We start from the raw sequence: 15,524 nt of genomic DNA on the forward strand, positions 1-15,524 counted from the left end.
TTTGTAAAGCGCTCTGACACCTTCGGGTAATGTTCGCGCTATATAAAATCGCATTAAATAAATAAAATAAAATAAAACATAGATGCATTTGGTTTTTGCTGGCAGTCTTTTCATTTGAATTGTACCGATTGATACAAGCTGGGGCCTAAAAACAGTTTCCCTCCTAAATAAGAATTGACTTACGCACAGAAACCTGCCTGGCTGCCGCACTGACGCCTTTATAAGGAAAATGCATCCTTCTGTGTGGGGGTTAAGTGGTGAAGGCGGTGTCAGCCTGCCGCTGGGCTGTGTGCAAAATCCGGTCTGCTTCTGGTATTCACTGGGGCCCCTCCCCGTCTGCACACACACAAAACCCAGCCCCGCGCGCCAGCTATCGCCAGTCTGCAGGGAGAGAGACAGGAAGGTGATCCGCCCATCACCGGAGAAGCACACAGCAGCCAGCAGGTAAGAACGTGAGTGCGTGTGTGGCTGTAAGCCTCGGGCTACCTGAGCTCCCGCGGGGTCTGAGCGGAAGAGGAAGTCATGTCGCAGCAGAGTAAAGTTTGCTGGCTTCTGCTACCTCCATATGTGACGTTTGGGCTGGCGGGAGAGTTCTGTACATTCAACTCCCGCCGCAGTCATGTGTATAGGTCACGTGTCACGGACTTGTATCCCAAAGTCTGGCACAGCCTTTCATCCTTTCCATATCAGTAACATTAATATATGTATTCTTGCATTGAACTATATGATAAAGGAACAAACGTTTGTTTTAATCGTAAGAATAAAATGTTCCACAGCTGTTCTTTTGTTTATATAACTCTGACATGTAAACCTTGACATTGTTGTTGTTTCGGTTAATCCAAGTTGCGCTAAATCCGACAGCTGTTCCTGCTTACTAAGCAGGTGACCAAGGCTTGGTTGATAAACAGAGTGAAAGGTGACTACTAGAGTCAAACTTTCGAAGCTGTTCTTGCTATATCCCATTAAATACAAGGACGATCTGGCGAGAACTGCTGCTGCAGTCTCAGATGCAGGAGCCATGACGAGCAGCTCCGCCCCTCCCCTAATTAGATGTACATCCCTCCTGCTGTATACATGTACAATATATAGTGTACGCTGTGAAGGGGCAGTTAGTGTCGTGTGATAAATGATCATCTGTTTAAATCCTTTATTTCACTACTGTGTTCCTCAGTTGAGCGACGTGTGATCTTGGACACATCCATTGCCTCCCATCCATTGCTGCAGTTTGATCTGTTCGGAAAATTAGAGTGCTTAGAATCTAGCTAGCCTAGATATTAAGCCTTCCAGACAAACAATCAGGGGCATAGCTTATTGAGTGGTGGGGGGCGGTAGGGTGTGCGTGAGGGGGAGTGTTTGGGGTGTTGCACCCACCTAATAAACCCTAATAAATGTATGTTCTCCTAAATAGTTGATTACAGGTGCTTTCCGTCGAGTATAGTGAGGAGTCTGTCGGATTTCAACAGGAACGTTTACCTACATACAAACAAAAACACACACACACTTTCCTTCTGTTTTGAGTCTTCAACAATGCTAGTTATTTTACAAAATAATGTGTTTTCTCTTACTTAGAAATGTTATCAATCCGCATTGTCTCCCTTTCCATTGCTCTTTAACACATTTCATGCACCCAGCTGGTGTATAATGTATTTTAACATTAGCCAGAGCAATTGTTGGAAAATATGAAGCTGCCCCCATCTTACTGACAAAGCTACGCCCCTGCAACCTATTCTCTAGGTGCACAGGCATCTTTTGTTAATTGTGCAAGCCAGGGCTTTAAGTGGACCGGGTCCTACCGGAAGTTCTGAAAAGCAGGTCCCTATCGTGCTCTCAATCTTTGCTCTCACCCTCAGGGTGAAAAAAAATCTGAACTCTTCAGAAATACCACCCTTACCTACAATTGAGGTAACTTCAGAGAGACTTGATCTAGTTCTTTCAGTCGTCTCCTTTCAAAACTGAAGCATTTTCAATGTTCTATACAATGAATCTATAGTTGATGCTTATTTATCTTAGGGAACTAACAACCCTTGACAAAGCCAATATTTCTGGCTTGTAGGTGTATTATTTACTGGTATTATATAGCTGGATTCAATGACAGAAGCAGCAAAATTCAAGTGGGGCGGGAATCAAGGCTAAGCACAGTTTTTTAGGTCTCGGCATCGAGACCTATTGTTATGGAGTTCGCTCTGAAGGGACCTTGAGCTGTGAACACGCCGACCAGGGTCCGTGAACGCGCACACACACAGGCAGGCATGGCCGTGCACACACAGACACACACAGAAACAGACACACGCACACACGCACGCACACACACACCCCATCTCTCTCTGCCCACTCCCTCTCTGCCGCCCCCCCTCTACCCACACTCACCGGGCTCTTTCCCTCTGCAGTTGGTCAGTCATGGCAGCAGGCAGACTCGTGTCTTCTCCGGCGATCCTTCAGCTGATGTGCACGCCCACGCTGCGTCACGTGCGCGCCCACCACTCTGTTTTCATGCCCGTTGATCCTCAGCTTGTTATATACTTTGGCTATGGACAATTAGACCACCGTTTTGCTCCGTCAATCATGTTTTCTTGGGCTGCGGTGTCTACAAGGCAAGGGGGCAGTGCACTGCACATGGATTTATCCTCGTCACGCCAATCGGTATTGTTTAATTTTATTTCTTTCGATCAGCATGTTTTTTTGTAATCTCTGGGAGAGCCGACGCTGGGACTTGAACCCCATTCCACAGTGTCAAAGTCTGGACACGGAGTGAAAGAAAGTGGCTGTGCAAGCTACCACTGGACCCACTATACTCAGTTACCATGAGGTGGCGATATCTGCCACTCCCTTTCCTCACTGCACCTTTGTGTTAGCCACGATGATCATAATCATTTCTATCCACTTTCATAATAGGCTTGTATTTTCAAAGATATCCTCTAATACTGAAAAACAAATTGGGGCAATAAATATCTATACAGCAGAGTACGTAAACACAAAATGTCATGACATTTTGCACACTGTTGCAGGTCCGCTGTAGTCAAGGAGATTGTCTTCTGAGAAGTGTTTACATCCTCAAAATGACTTTCCAGTGTAGAGGACCATTGGTGCACCTGCTTATCTGGCAATATGCATAGGATTACTACCTATCTCACTAATATTTTATCTTCGTAAATAGTTTGTTCACAGTACATTGTAAATTGTTTTCACATCATGGGAGCTCTAAAAATTGAATTCTGTTCATCGCTTCTAAATGAGGCGCTTTTTGGCATTCTTCGACAATGCTTTCAAACTAATTTCTGCTACTGCGGTAGATGGATGGCACTCCGGAGAATATTGTGTTGATCTGTATAGCTCTATAAGCCGCGCGCGCCCCTGGTGACCCTCCCGCCCAACCCCAGGTCTGCCCAGTAGAACGGCGCTCACTTCATCCCTCTGTGAGGCAGAAGGTGAGTGTGAGTGCAGAGTGCGCAGAGTGTGAAGTAGTGAGTGCAGAGTGAGTGTGCAGAGTGCAGAGTAGTGAGTGCAGAGTAGTGAGTGCAGAGTAGTGAGTGTGCAGAGTAGTGAGTGTGTAGAGTAGTGAGTGTGTAGAGTAGTGAGTGTGTAGAGTAGTGAGTGTGTAGAGTAGTGAGTGTGTAGAGTAGTGAGTGCAGGGTAGTGAGTGCAGAGTAGTGAGTGCAGAGTAGTGAGTGCAGAGTAGTGAGTGCAGAGTAGTGAGTGTGTAGAGTAGTGAGTGTGTAGAGTAGTGAGTGTGTAGAGTAGTGAGTGCAGAGTAGTGAGTGCAGAGTAGTGAGTGCAGAGTAGTGAGTGCAGAGTAGTGAGTGCAGAGTAGTGAGTGCAGAGTAGTGAGTGCAGAGTAGTGAGTGCAGAGTAGTGAGTGCAGAGTAGTGAGTGCAGAGTGCAAAGTAGTGAGTGCAGAGTGCAAAGTAGTGACTGCAAAGTAGTGAGTGCAGAGTAGTGAGTGCAGAGTAGTGAGTGCAGAGTAGTGAGTGCAGAGTAGTGAGTGCAGAGTAGTGAGTGCAGAGTAGTGAGTGCAGAGTAGTGAGTGCAGAGTAGTGAGTGCAGAGTAGTGAGTGCAGAGTAGTGAGTGCAGAGTAGTGAGTGCAGAGTAGTGAGTGCAGAGTAGTGAGTGCAGAGTAGTGAGTGCAGAGTGCTGAGTGCAGAGTAGTGAGTGCAGAGTAGTGAGTGCAGAGTAGTGAGTGCAGAGTAGTGAGTGCAGAGTAGTGAGTGCAGAGAGTGCAGAGAGTGCAAAGTAGTGAGTGCAGAGTGCAAAGTAGTGAGTGCAGAGTAGTGAGTGCAGAGTAGTGAGTGCAGAGTAGTGAGTGCAGAGTAGTGAGTGCAGAGTAGTGAGTGCAGAGTAGTGAGTGCAGAGTAGTGAGTGCAGAGTGCAGAGTAGTGAGTGCAGAGAGTGCATAGTGAGTGCAGAGTAGTGAGTGCAGAGTAGTGAGTGCAGAGAGTGCAGAGTAGTGAGTGCAGAGAGTGCAGAGTAGTGAGTGCAGAGTAGTGAGTGCAGAGTAGTGAGTGCAGAGTAGTGAGTGCAGAGTGCAGAGTAGTGAGTGCAGAGTAGTGAGTGCAGAGTAGTGAGTGCAGAGTAGTGAGTGCAGAGTGCAGAGTAGTGAGTGCAGAGTAGTGAGTGCAGAGTAGTGAGTGCAGAGTAGTGAGTGCAGAGTAGTGAGTGCAGAGTAGTGAGTGCAGAGTAGTGAGTGCAGAGAGTGCAGAGTAGTGAGTGCAGAGTAGTGAGTGCAGAGTAGTGAGTGCAGAGAGTGCAGAGTAGTGAGTGCAGAGAGTGCAGAGTAGTGAGTGCAGAGTAGTGAGTGCAGAGTAGTGAGTGCAGAGTGCAGAGTAGTGAGTGCAGAGTAGTGAGTGCAGAGTGCAGAGTAGTGAGTGCAGAGTAGTGAGTGCAGAGTGCAGAGTAGTGAGTGCAGAGTAGTGAGTGCAGAGTGCAGAGTAGTGAGTGCAGAGTAGTGAGTGCAGAGTAGTGAGTGCAGAGTAGTGAGTGCAGAGTAGTGAGTGCAGAGTAGTGAGTGCAGAGTAGTGAGTGCAGAGTGCAAAGTAGTGAGTGCAGAGTAGTGAGTGCAGAGTAGTGAGTGCAGAGTAGTGAGTGCAGAGTGCAGAGTAGTGAGTGCAGAGAGTGCAGAGTAGTGAGTGCAGAGAGTGCAGAGTAGTGAGTGCAGAGTGCAGAGTAGTGAGTGCAGAGTGCAGAGTAGTGAGTGCAGAGTGCAGAGTAGTGAGTGCAGAGTGCAGAGTAGTGAGTGCAGAGTGCAGAGTAGTGAGTGCAGAGTGCAGAGTAGTGAGTGCAGAGTAGTGAGTGCAGAGTGCAGAGTAGTGAGTGCAGAGTGCAGAGTAGTGAGTGCAGAGTAGTGAGTGCAGAGTAGTGAGTGCAGAGTAGTGAGTGCAGAGTAGTGAGTGCAGAGTAGTGAGTGCAGAGTAGTGAGTGCAGAGTAGTGAGTGCAGAGTAGTGAGTGCAGAGTGCAAAGTAGTGAGTGCAGAGTGCAAAGTAGTGAGTGCAGAGTGCAAAGTAGTGAGTGCAGAGTGCAAAGTAGTGAGTGCAGAGTGCAGAGTAGTGAGTGCAGAGTAGTGAGTGCAGAGTAGTGAGTGCAGAGTAGTGAGTGCAGAGTAGTGAGTGCAGAGTAGTGAGTGCAGAGAGTGCAGAGTAGTGAGTGCAGAGTAGTGAGTGCAGAGTAGTGAGTGCTGAGTGCAAAGTAGTGAGTGCAGAGTAGTGAGTGCAGAGTAGTGAGTGCAGAGTAGTGAGTGCAGAGTAGTGAGTGCAGAGTAGTGAGTGCAGAGTAGTGAGTGCAGAGTAGTGAGTGCAGAGTAGTGAGTGCAGAGTAGTGAGTGCAGAGTAGTGAGTGCAGAGAGTGCAGAGTAGTGAGTGCAGAGAGTGCAGAGTAGTGAGTGCAGAGAGTGCAGAGTAGTGAGTGCAGAGAGTGCAGAGTAGTGAGTGCAGAGAGTGCAGAGTAGTGAGTGCAGAGAGTGCAGAGTAGTGAGTGCAGAGAGTGCAGAGTAGTGAGTGCAGAGAGTGCAGAGTTGTGAGTGCAGAGAGTGCAGAGTTGTGAGTGCAGAGTTGTGAGCGCAGAGTTGTGAGTGCAGAGTTGTGAGCGCAGAGTTGTGAGCGCAGAGTTGTGAGCGCAGAGTTGTGAGCGCAGAGTTGTGAGCGCAGAGTTGTGAGCGCAGAGTTGTGAGCGCAGAGTTGTGAGCGCAGAGTTGTGAGCGCAGAGTTGTGAGCGCAGAGTTGTGAGCGCAGAGTTGTGAGCGCAGAGTTGTGAGCGCAGAGTTGTGAGCGCAGAGTTGTGAGCGCAGAGTTGTGAGCGCAGAGTTGTGAGCGCAGAGTTGTGAGCGCAGAGTTGTGAGCGCAGAGTTGTGAGCGCAGAGTTGTGAGCGCAGAGTTGTGAGCGCAGAGTTGTGAGCGCAGAGTTGTGAGCGCAGAGTTGTGAGCGCAGAGTTGTGAGCGCAGAGTTGTGAGCGCAGAGTTGTGAGTGCAGAGTTGTGAGCGCAGAGTGCAGAGTTGCGAGCGCAGAGTTGCGAGCGCAGAGTTGCGAGCGCAGAGTTGCGAGTGCAGAGTTGCGAGTGCAGAGTTGCGAGTGCAGAGTTGCGAGCGCAGAGTTGCGAGCGCAGAGTGCAGAGTTGCGAGCGCAGAGTTGCGAGCGCAGAGTTGCGAGCGCAGAGTTGCGAGTGCAGAGTTGCGAGTGCAGAGTTGCGAGTGCAGAGTTGCGAGCGCAGAGTTGCGAGCGCAGAGTGCAGAGTTGCGAGCGCAGAGTTGCGAGCGCAGAGTGCAGAGTTGCGAGCGCAGAGTTGCGAGCGCAGAGTTGCGAGTGCAGAGTTGCGAGTGCAGAGTTGCGAGTGCAGAGTTGCGAGTGCAGAGTTGCGAGTGCAGAGTTGCGAGTGCAGAGTTGCGAGTGCAGAGTTGCGAGTGCAGAGTTGCGAGCGCAGAGTTGCGAGTGCAGAGTTGCGAGCGCAGAGTTGCGAGCGCAGAGTTGCGAGCGCAGAGCGCAGAGTTGCGAGCGCAGAGTGCAGAGTTTTGAGCGCAGAGTTTTGAGCGCAGAGTTGCGAGCGCAGAGTGCAGAGTTGCGAGCGCAGAGTGCAGAGTTGCGAGCGCAGAGTGCAGAGTTGCGAGCGCAGAGTGCAGAGTTGCGAGTGCAGAGTTGCGAGCGCAGAGTTGCGAGCGCAGAGTTGCGAGCGCAGAGTTGCGAGCGCAGAGTTGCGAGCGCAGAGTTGCGAGCGCAGAGTTGCGAGTGCAGAGTTGCGAGTGCAGAGTTGCGAGTGCAGAGTTGCGAGTGCAGAGTTGCGAGTGCAGAGTTGCGAGTGCAGAGTTGCGAGTGCAGAGTTGCGAGTGCAGAGTTGCGAGCGCAGAGCGCAGAGTTGCGAGTGCAGAGTTGCGAGTGCAGAGTTGCGAGTGCAGAGTTGCGAGTGCAGAGTTGCGAGTGCAGAGTTGCGAGTGCAGAGTTGCGAGTGCAGAGTTGCGAGCGCAGAGTTGCGAGCGCAGAGTGCAGAGTTGCGAGCGCAGAGTTGCGAGCGCAGAGTGCAGAGTTGCGAGCGCAGAGTGCAGAGTTGCGAGCGCAGAGTGCAGAGTTGCGAGCGCAGAGCGCAGAGTTGCGAGCGCAGAGTTGCGAGTGCAGAGTTGCGAGCGCAGAGTTGCGAGCGCAGAGTTGTGAGCGCAGAGTGCAGAGTTGTGAGCGCAGAGTGCAGAGTTGCGAGCGCAGAGTTGCGAGCGCAGAGTTGCGAGCGCAGAGTGCAGAGTTGTGAGCGCAGAGTGCAGAGTTGTGAGCGCAGAGTTGTGAGCGCAGAGTGCAGAGTTGTGAGCGCAGAGTGCAGAGTTGCGAGCGCAGAGTTGCGAGCGCAGAGTGCAGAGTTGCGAGCGCAGAGTGCAGAGTTGCGAGTGCAGAGTTGCGAGTGCAGAGTTGCGAGTGCAGAGTTGCGAGTGCAGAGTTGCGAGTGCAGAGTTGCGAGTGCAGAGTTGCGAGTGCAGAGTTGCGAGTGCAGAGTTGCGAGTGCAGAGTTGCGAGCGCAGAGTTGCGAGCGCAGAGTGCAGAGTTGCGAGCGCAGAGTTGCGAGCGCAGAGTTGCGAGCGCAGAGTTGCGAGCGCAGAGTGCAGAGTTGCGAGCGCAGAGTGCAGAGTTGCGAGCGCAGAGTGCAGAGTTGCGAGCGCAGAGTTGCGAGCGCAGAGTTGCGAGCGCAGAGTTGAGAGCGCAGAGTGCAGAGTTGTGAGCGCAGAGTGCAGAGTTGCGAGCGCAGAGTTGCGAGCGCAGAGTTGTGAGCGCAGAGTGCAGAGTTGTGAGCGCAGAGTGCAGAGTTGTGAGCGCAGAGTTGTGAGCGCAGAGTGCAGAGTTGTGAGCGCAGAGTGCAGAGTTGCGAGCGCAGAGTTGCGAGCGCAGAGTGCAGAGTTGCGAGCGCAGAGTGCAGAGTTGCGAGCGCAGAGTTGCGAGCGCAGAGAGCAGAGTTGCGAGCGCAGAGAGCAGAGTTGCGAGCGCAGAGTGCAGAGTTGCGAGCGCAGAGTGCAGAGTTGTGAGCGCAGAGTGCAGAGTTGTGAGCGCAGAGTGCAGAGTTGTGAGTGCAGAGTTGTGAGTGCAGAGTTGTGAGTGCAGAGTTGTGAGCGCAGAGTTGTGAGCGCAGAGTTGTGAGCGCAGAGTTGTGAGCGCAGAGTTGTGAGCGCAGAGTTGTGAGCGCAGAGTTGTGAGCGCAGAGTTGTGAGCGCAGAGTTGTGAGCGCAGAGTTGTGAGCGCAGAGTTGTGAGCGCAGAGTTGTGAGCGCAGAGTTGTGAGCGCAGAGTTGTGAGCGCAGAGTTGTGAGCGCAGAGTTGTGAGCGCAGAGTTGTGAGCGCAGAGTTGTGAGCGCAGAGTGCAGAGTTGCGAGCGCAGAGTGCAGAGTTGCGAGCGCAGAGTGCAGAGTTGCGAGCGCAGAGTGCAGAGTTGCGAGCGCAGAGTTGTGAGCGCAGAGTGCAGAGTTGTGAGCGCAGAGTTGTGAGCGCAGAGTGCAGAGTTGTGAGCGCAGAATGCAGAGTTGTGAGCGCAGAGCGCAGAGTTGCGAGCGCAGAGTTGCGAGCGCAGAGTTGCGAGCGCAGAGTTGCGAGCGCAGAGTTGCGAGCGCAGAGTTGCGAGCGCAGAGGAGTGAGCGCAGAATGCAGAGTGAGTGTGCAGAGCAGTAAGTGCAGGTGCAGAGCGGTGTGTATTGGCAATGTAAATGACAATGTCATTTGTTTATGATTTAAAGAAAAAAAAAGAAATGTCATGAGCAATGCCAATAGCTCTTCCTTTAATGATGCCGAGACCATTGCATTGTAAATGCTTGTTTAGCTTAGGCGTTTTTAAGCCATGCCCTTAATTACATGGGCCTTGCCCCTTGGAGAGACCTCCCATTTTTAGGTCGAGCCTGGGCAGTGCATGTGCTGCTCTGCGAGGCATACTGTTTTCAGGTATGGCCTTGAAGCTCTGCTACAGTCGGCTCATACTTGTAAGCGTTCCTTGAGAGCGTGTCCTCCCTGAGAAAGCCAAAAGCCATTTATGTAAATAGTGCTCGGAGACTGTAATTAAAGACAACACATGTAACAGGGGGTATCCTCATAGGAGGTTACAAAATGAGGCTACAAAATGAAACAAGGCGGTACTAAGGAGGGACTAAGCCTACTGACCAATGAAAAGCTACAGTTTCCAAAAGACAATGACACAAGCCAATTACAAATATGATAAGCTGTCAAGCTCTGTAAGTAGCTACCAGCCAATATTGCAAGCACCCAGGAGCAAATACACTGCAGAAAAATGTAGAAAACATGGTTGTTCGAATATAATTAAAATATCCCACATCTCTGTGATAGAACCCGTAAGGCAATAACACCTTTAAGTTCAATCTGCAGCTTACAACTGAGAACTAGAGAAATAGGGAACCACCCAGCCAGCAAACTACTTTCAATATGTAAGTTAGCTATGAAGGGCTGGCCTGTGGTTCGCCTGAGTATTATGTCGTTCTGTCAATTCACATATATATTTTCTGACCCACACTAATAACAACACGCTCAGCGATCCGCAGTCAACTGTGAATTGCCCCTCATGCACTCACATAAGACATATCTGTTTCGCAGCTTGCCCATCACCAATATTATGCCAGCCAATAAACCAGCCATCCCTAAATTAGTAGGCATGGAACAACTAAAGTGATCAGCCACATGCTGCTGGTCCATCGGAGGACTTTAGTCTAGTCCACCACTGCATATCCCACATAACTGCACAGCATGAGTACTTCTTTACATCTCACGGTGACCCTCTAATATGGAATTATAGTAACAAATCCCATCCCAGCAGATCTCCACTTATTTTTCTTAGTCCGACCATGCCAGCTCAGAACACCACTTAACATAACATACTTATAGCTTGTCAGAAAGAACTGCCACCCTTTTCCAAAATTGTCAGGTAGTACCGGTGCATTGATCTAAATAATATAGCAAGTGATGAACTCAGTCTGCATCTCTTCAGTCTGTGAGTGAATTGGTTACCTAAGGAACGAGACACAACTCGGCCTGTTCAGGTCACATAGGTTTTGAGTTAGGGCTTGGGAATCAACAGAGCCTCATTCTGCATCCAACACTTTTGTTTAAACCACTATCCTGAGTAGAACACATAGCTCCCATATCTTCCACAAACCAGAATATTCAACTTTTTTGGTATAAGACGGCTGAGTGAATGTAATGCTACCCACTATAGAGCACCCTACATATTGCAGAACCCCTCAACAAAGGCCTGAAGAAATAAAGCCAACCCCCCACCCTAATGGAACTCCTCTGGCTCTGTTTGCCGGCCTGCACCATCTCCAAAAACAGATGCATCATATACAAAGCTTTCACGATTGGCAACCATTCCTGCTTGGCTGACATGCTCTGCATGTCCGGTGGCTCTTCAAAGCACCTGCAGCCAGGACACTATCAAACAAGAGTGAAAGAAGTGCAAAGAAGGGAAAAAAAGCAAGGCAACAGGTATTCTGCCTCATTCTGTGTATCCAGGATCTACAGCAACGTCTCTGTAGGCATCAGGACTACAACAACCCTGCTTAATTCCAGGAAAGATCAGATGTTATAACTTTAAAAACACTACACCATGATGCAGTAACAGTGTACCTCTTCCTTCAGAACCCAGCAATCCCCCAGTCTATTATTGACTCCATCTTCGTATTTGGCCCTGTACAGTACTCTCCTGTCCTATATATTGTTGATAGCAGGTGAGATATGCAACTTATAGGTTTGAATTTCAGTGTGACATTTGGCCTTCCATCCTCATGATCTGGGTGAATTGAGTGCAATTACATTGGATAGGTAACACATATTGGTTACAGCACATTGGGCCAGTTGTATCAAAGGGTTTACCCATTTTGTGTCTATGGAAATATGTGTTCATACATATGGCCCTTAGAAGCTGCAAATTTGTGCTAAGAGGTTTTAATAAAATAAGTATTAGTAGTAGTAATAACAGTATTAATATTATTATTGTTATTACCATCTCTTTAGAACCTAAAGCTGCGTGCCTAGGGGCGTACTCTGGGGTGATGGGGTCTCTATGGCGACCATGATGTGGTCGCCAGTGAGGATAATGTGTTACTTGTGCTGACCTCAGTATGGATAAATGTGGCCGAGCAGCTCAGGCGGGACTTAGTGGTGATATCACCCTAGGGGACCTGTGGGATGACGTTAGCACGCAGACCAATGAGGGGATAATTTGTGTCCTCTTTCCGGAAGCAAGGCCGCTGAAGCGGAAGGCAACGGCTAGGAGTCACATAATAGATGGACAAGATGACTTTAACAAGGTCAGAGATTCACTGAGCAAAGAACATGCTGAGTATTGCAAGTAGAAGCTCCACTGAAAGAGAAGGCTGCTAAAGCTCTCTGTGGCTTGGCTCGACTCATATTGAAACAACCTTGTTTTTCTGCAATTCTGCCAGGGACAAATTAAGAATTTCAGGGGGCCTGGGCCAAATGTATTTTGGGGCCCCTGTTCGGAACAGTTTTGATTTTATGATCCAGTTTCATCTCTTTCATGCCTTCTTTGGTCAGATCACTGACAGTGCACAGGCACACTCCTCCAAATTCTGAATGTGTTTGCATCTAATATTCAGGGATAGTGATGTGTGTTTTGAATATTGTAACACAGCAGAATCTCACTAACATTACTACAAATAATTTCTGTGATACCCTCCCACTTCTTCTATATGAAGTCCAGCTTTGATTTAAAAGAAAGTTTTTAATGGGTGTTGCATGAAATATAAACACGTTTCTCTACAAAATGTCTGTATTAGACTCACACATTACCCACAGAAAAAAACACAATTAAAGGAAAACAGTATTTAAAACAATCTGTTTAAGAATTATTCAAGGTCATCAGGGCAAAACTGCAGAGTAGAGCTGGCTCTGTCTGTCCCCTCCCCTCCCCCACCTCCTGAATTAAGGGGGCTTTGAGGTATAGCCCACTTTGCCCATGCCTTAAAACGTCTCTGAATTCTGCAGCATTCTTAGTCCGTTTTATAAGCTTCCCCAGCTTTGCTTTTGACTCTAAGGTCGCCTCCCTAAAAGTTCTGCACTCTGATCACTGCATTGTCTGGAACCCTTTTCAAGGTTCACAGCACCAAAAAGGCAGAGTACAGCAGAGGTGAGGAATACCTGCAAAAAGCAAAGCCCACTCTACACCTCAGCCAGCCTAGCACCTTCAATCCTCTTCTACTCACCTGATCCAACTAAGACCATTCAAAAGGGCGAAAATTCGTGGAGTACAAGGTCCCGAATTGCATAGGACATTGCACCCCTTACTGTCCAAAGGTTCTCTGAAGTAATTGACTGACAACATGCTGGCTACGCAAAACCTTGCAAAATAAATACATTCTAAGAAACACCAAACAATTCCTAAACCAAACGAGGGAGACAAATTACCTGCTGGGAAATATTGTGACATGTTTAGAGCTACATAATTTGTAAAATAGCTCTGAAGCTGACATACCATGTCATGTGCATGTTACACAGGGATAGTAGAGACTGGTCCTGGGGAAGGGCAGCCACAAAAACATTAGAAATACTCTCACTGACTCAAGAAAACACTGGGACGGAGGAAACAAACACTGGTAAAGAAGAAAAATAACATTTGGATGGAAACCTAACCCTCAGATATGACAGATTTGCTGGGTTCGGGAAATTAACACTGGAGTGGAGGTTTTCGTACATTGTAGATAGGAAAAAACAAAATGCAACGAGGGTTGTGGATGCTTATAAGAAGAGAACCCCTTTTCATAGCTCAAACAGTAGGACAATCAACATCGACAGTTTTGCAGTGGATGCTAAAATTGACATCCACCCGACAGGTTATGCAAATAGCGAGCATTGTGATGTAGCTTAATGGTAAAAAATATCCCCACTTTGAAGAATTAAAACATTAACAAACTACTAATGTGAGAAACGTACTCCTATCGCAGCCCATTTGGCCAACATGGGCTTATCTGGCACATTTAACATGGTATGTCCAAAATTGTTTGAAGACTCACATCCAGCCCCTAGGCACCCCTTATTACAACAGAATGGCTTGCAATGAAAGATGTATCTGTTTCTCAAACAAATGCTATTCTAAAACTTCAGATCATTCCCCGAGATTGATTGTGTTGGCTTTATTTATCTTTTTGAATATTAGCTGGTTTAGTAGGAAGGTCATCTTCACCTTCCTGAAGTACCTACCTGAAGTAGTGTGGCTCACTGGTTAGAGGCGGCAGACCCGAGAGCAGAGGATGGCCCGGGACCAGGGTTCGATTCCCGACGCGGCAGGTTTCTGGACCAGGGTCAGCGGACTCGATAATTCTCTCGCCTCGGTGCCCACTCTGATCAGCGATCACACTCGGCAACTCTGGGCATTAGCTTGCCTCATCTTCACTAACGGCCCCACCAGACCGCCGGGGATGCCTGGTCTCACCCTGGAGATACCCATTAAGGGACCATCTCTCAGGGAAGCCAGGAAGGGTTTTGCAGCGGTCGAAGCGCCTTGGGACCCTCCGGGTAAGTAGTGCGCTATATAAATGCCTATAAATACATACATACATACATACATACATACCTTGTCTCAGTCATTGGCATTCGGACCTTAGTTTTGTGCTTGAGTCAGATCTCCTCCTGGATGTATAACAACCTAGTCAAGCTCAACGGAGATAAAACAGAGGTCATGATCCTAGGCAAGACCCCGCTTTTAGGGGCCGACGCCATTGGCCTGCCTCTTTAGGTGTTCTACCTACACCATTGGACAAGGTTAAGAATCTGGGTTTCCTTGTGGGTAAACCATTATCTAAGTGGCTAAGGTGATGGCCACCTGCTTTGCATTGCTTAAATGGCTTAAAAAGATCCTTTGGCTGATCCTCATCTCTACGCAAAGGATTGTGATTCAAGCCCTTATCATCTCCAGACTTGATTACGGCAACGTGCTGTATTTAGGAGGCAACACATCTTCTATCCGTCGTCTGCAGCTAGTACGGAATTCTGCTGCCTGTTTTCTCTATCAGTTGCCTCCATTTGCCTCAGTCTCTAATCTACTTCATGAGTTGCACTGGCTTACCATCTTGAACCGCAACAAGTTTAAAGCTCTATGCAATATGTTTCAGGCAAAAGCCAGCGGTGGTCCTAAATACATTATGGATCTGGCTCACCTTTACCATCCATCCCGATCTCTCTGACGTCCTCACAACAGGTCCTCTTTACTGTACCCAGGTTCTACTTGTCGCACATGAAGGGATACTCTTTTGCTTATTTAGGTCTGAAACTTTGGAACTCCCTTCCAGATTCACTGAGGAACTGTATGTACTTTTCTTGCGTTTTTGCAAGAGCCTTAAGACTTGGCTTTTCCAACCTGCCCATTGTAGCTCTCTGCATCCCTTCCTTCCTTCTGCATGCGGCGGAAAAGCCCTTGGGGTAGCTGTGTACACTATAAGTTCTTACTAATAAAGTTGCCAAAGCTCGGAAGAGTAAGTACACCTCCAAAAAAGTTCATTTTCAGCAAGATAATTTGGGGGTCCAGAGAGGATGACTTAAAACCGAATTGCCTACTTTCTCATCTCCGGACATATATGCCTATGCAGCTCCACGGAAGACTGTCAAAATTCGTCACGTGTGGTCAACTCTACCATCACAGACCTCTGTCAATCTACCTCATCCAGGCCAAACAACAAGGCAATGCTATGAAATGTGGATATGTCTACATCCATATGTATGTAAACTATTTGTGTCAGAATGTAACATCAAATTATTAAATTACACGTACATGAGCTCCTGCTGTACAGCCAGACAAATACTGGCTTGCCGTTGTGACAAAATGACAGTCTGAGATAAACAAAAAGTATAGTGTCCCTTTATGCTACTAACACATTCAGTGAAAGATGGGAGAGAAAAAAGGGTGGAGGAAGAGTCTAGTTAAGTCTCAAGAATTTCTTTTCTAAATGTGTTTTGTATTTGGCTTTGGCCACCCAATGTGCATAAACTTACTCATACCTCAGCCCTCTTACTGGAATGATTTAGTCTTTCGTCTGTCTTGTTTCAACCACAAACATTA

At 48.3% G+C, this 15,524-nt stretch overlaps 1 protein-coding gene and 1 long non-coding RNA gene across 3 annotated transcripts in view; both read left to right on the top strand.

Annotated features, from left to right (window-relative positions):
• The window catches only part of CSRP1 (cysteine and glycine rich protein 1), a 112,906-nt gene that overhangs the window by 9,855 nt on the left and 87,527 nt on the right, over positions 1-15,524 (top strand). Inside the window, exon 1 of one of the 2 annotated variants that reach the window (XM_086923153.1) lies at positions 317-444. The exons of the other annotated variant lie outside the window; for it this stretch is intronic. The gene's annotated coding sequence lies outside the window, so the exon portion shown is untranslated. Of the gene's footprint in view, positions 1-316; positions 445-15,524 lie in introns of those variants that run through there. 2 annotated transcript variants of the gene reach the window in all.
• On the top strand, positions 376-13,079 carry LOC147712466 (uncharacterized). Its single transcript, XR_015295999.1, has 3 exons — positions 376-689; positions 760-2,147; positions 9,267-13,079. It is a non-coding gene; the product is annotated as an uncharacterized LOC147712466 (long non-coding RNA).

Source organism: Lissotriton vulgaris, chromosome 5 (assembly GCF_964263255.1).
Source record: "Lissotriton vulgaris chromosome 5, aLisVul1.2, whole genome shotgun sequence".
NCBI lineage: Eukaryota > Metazoa > Chordata > Amphibia > Caudata > Salamandridae > Lissotriton > Lissotriton vulgaris.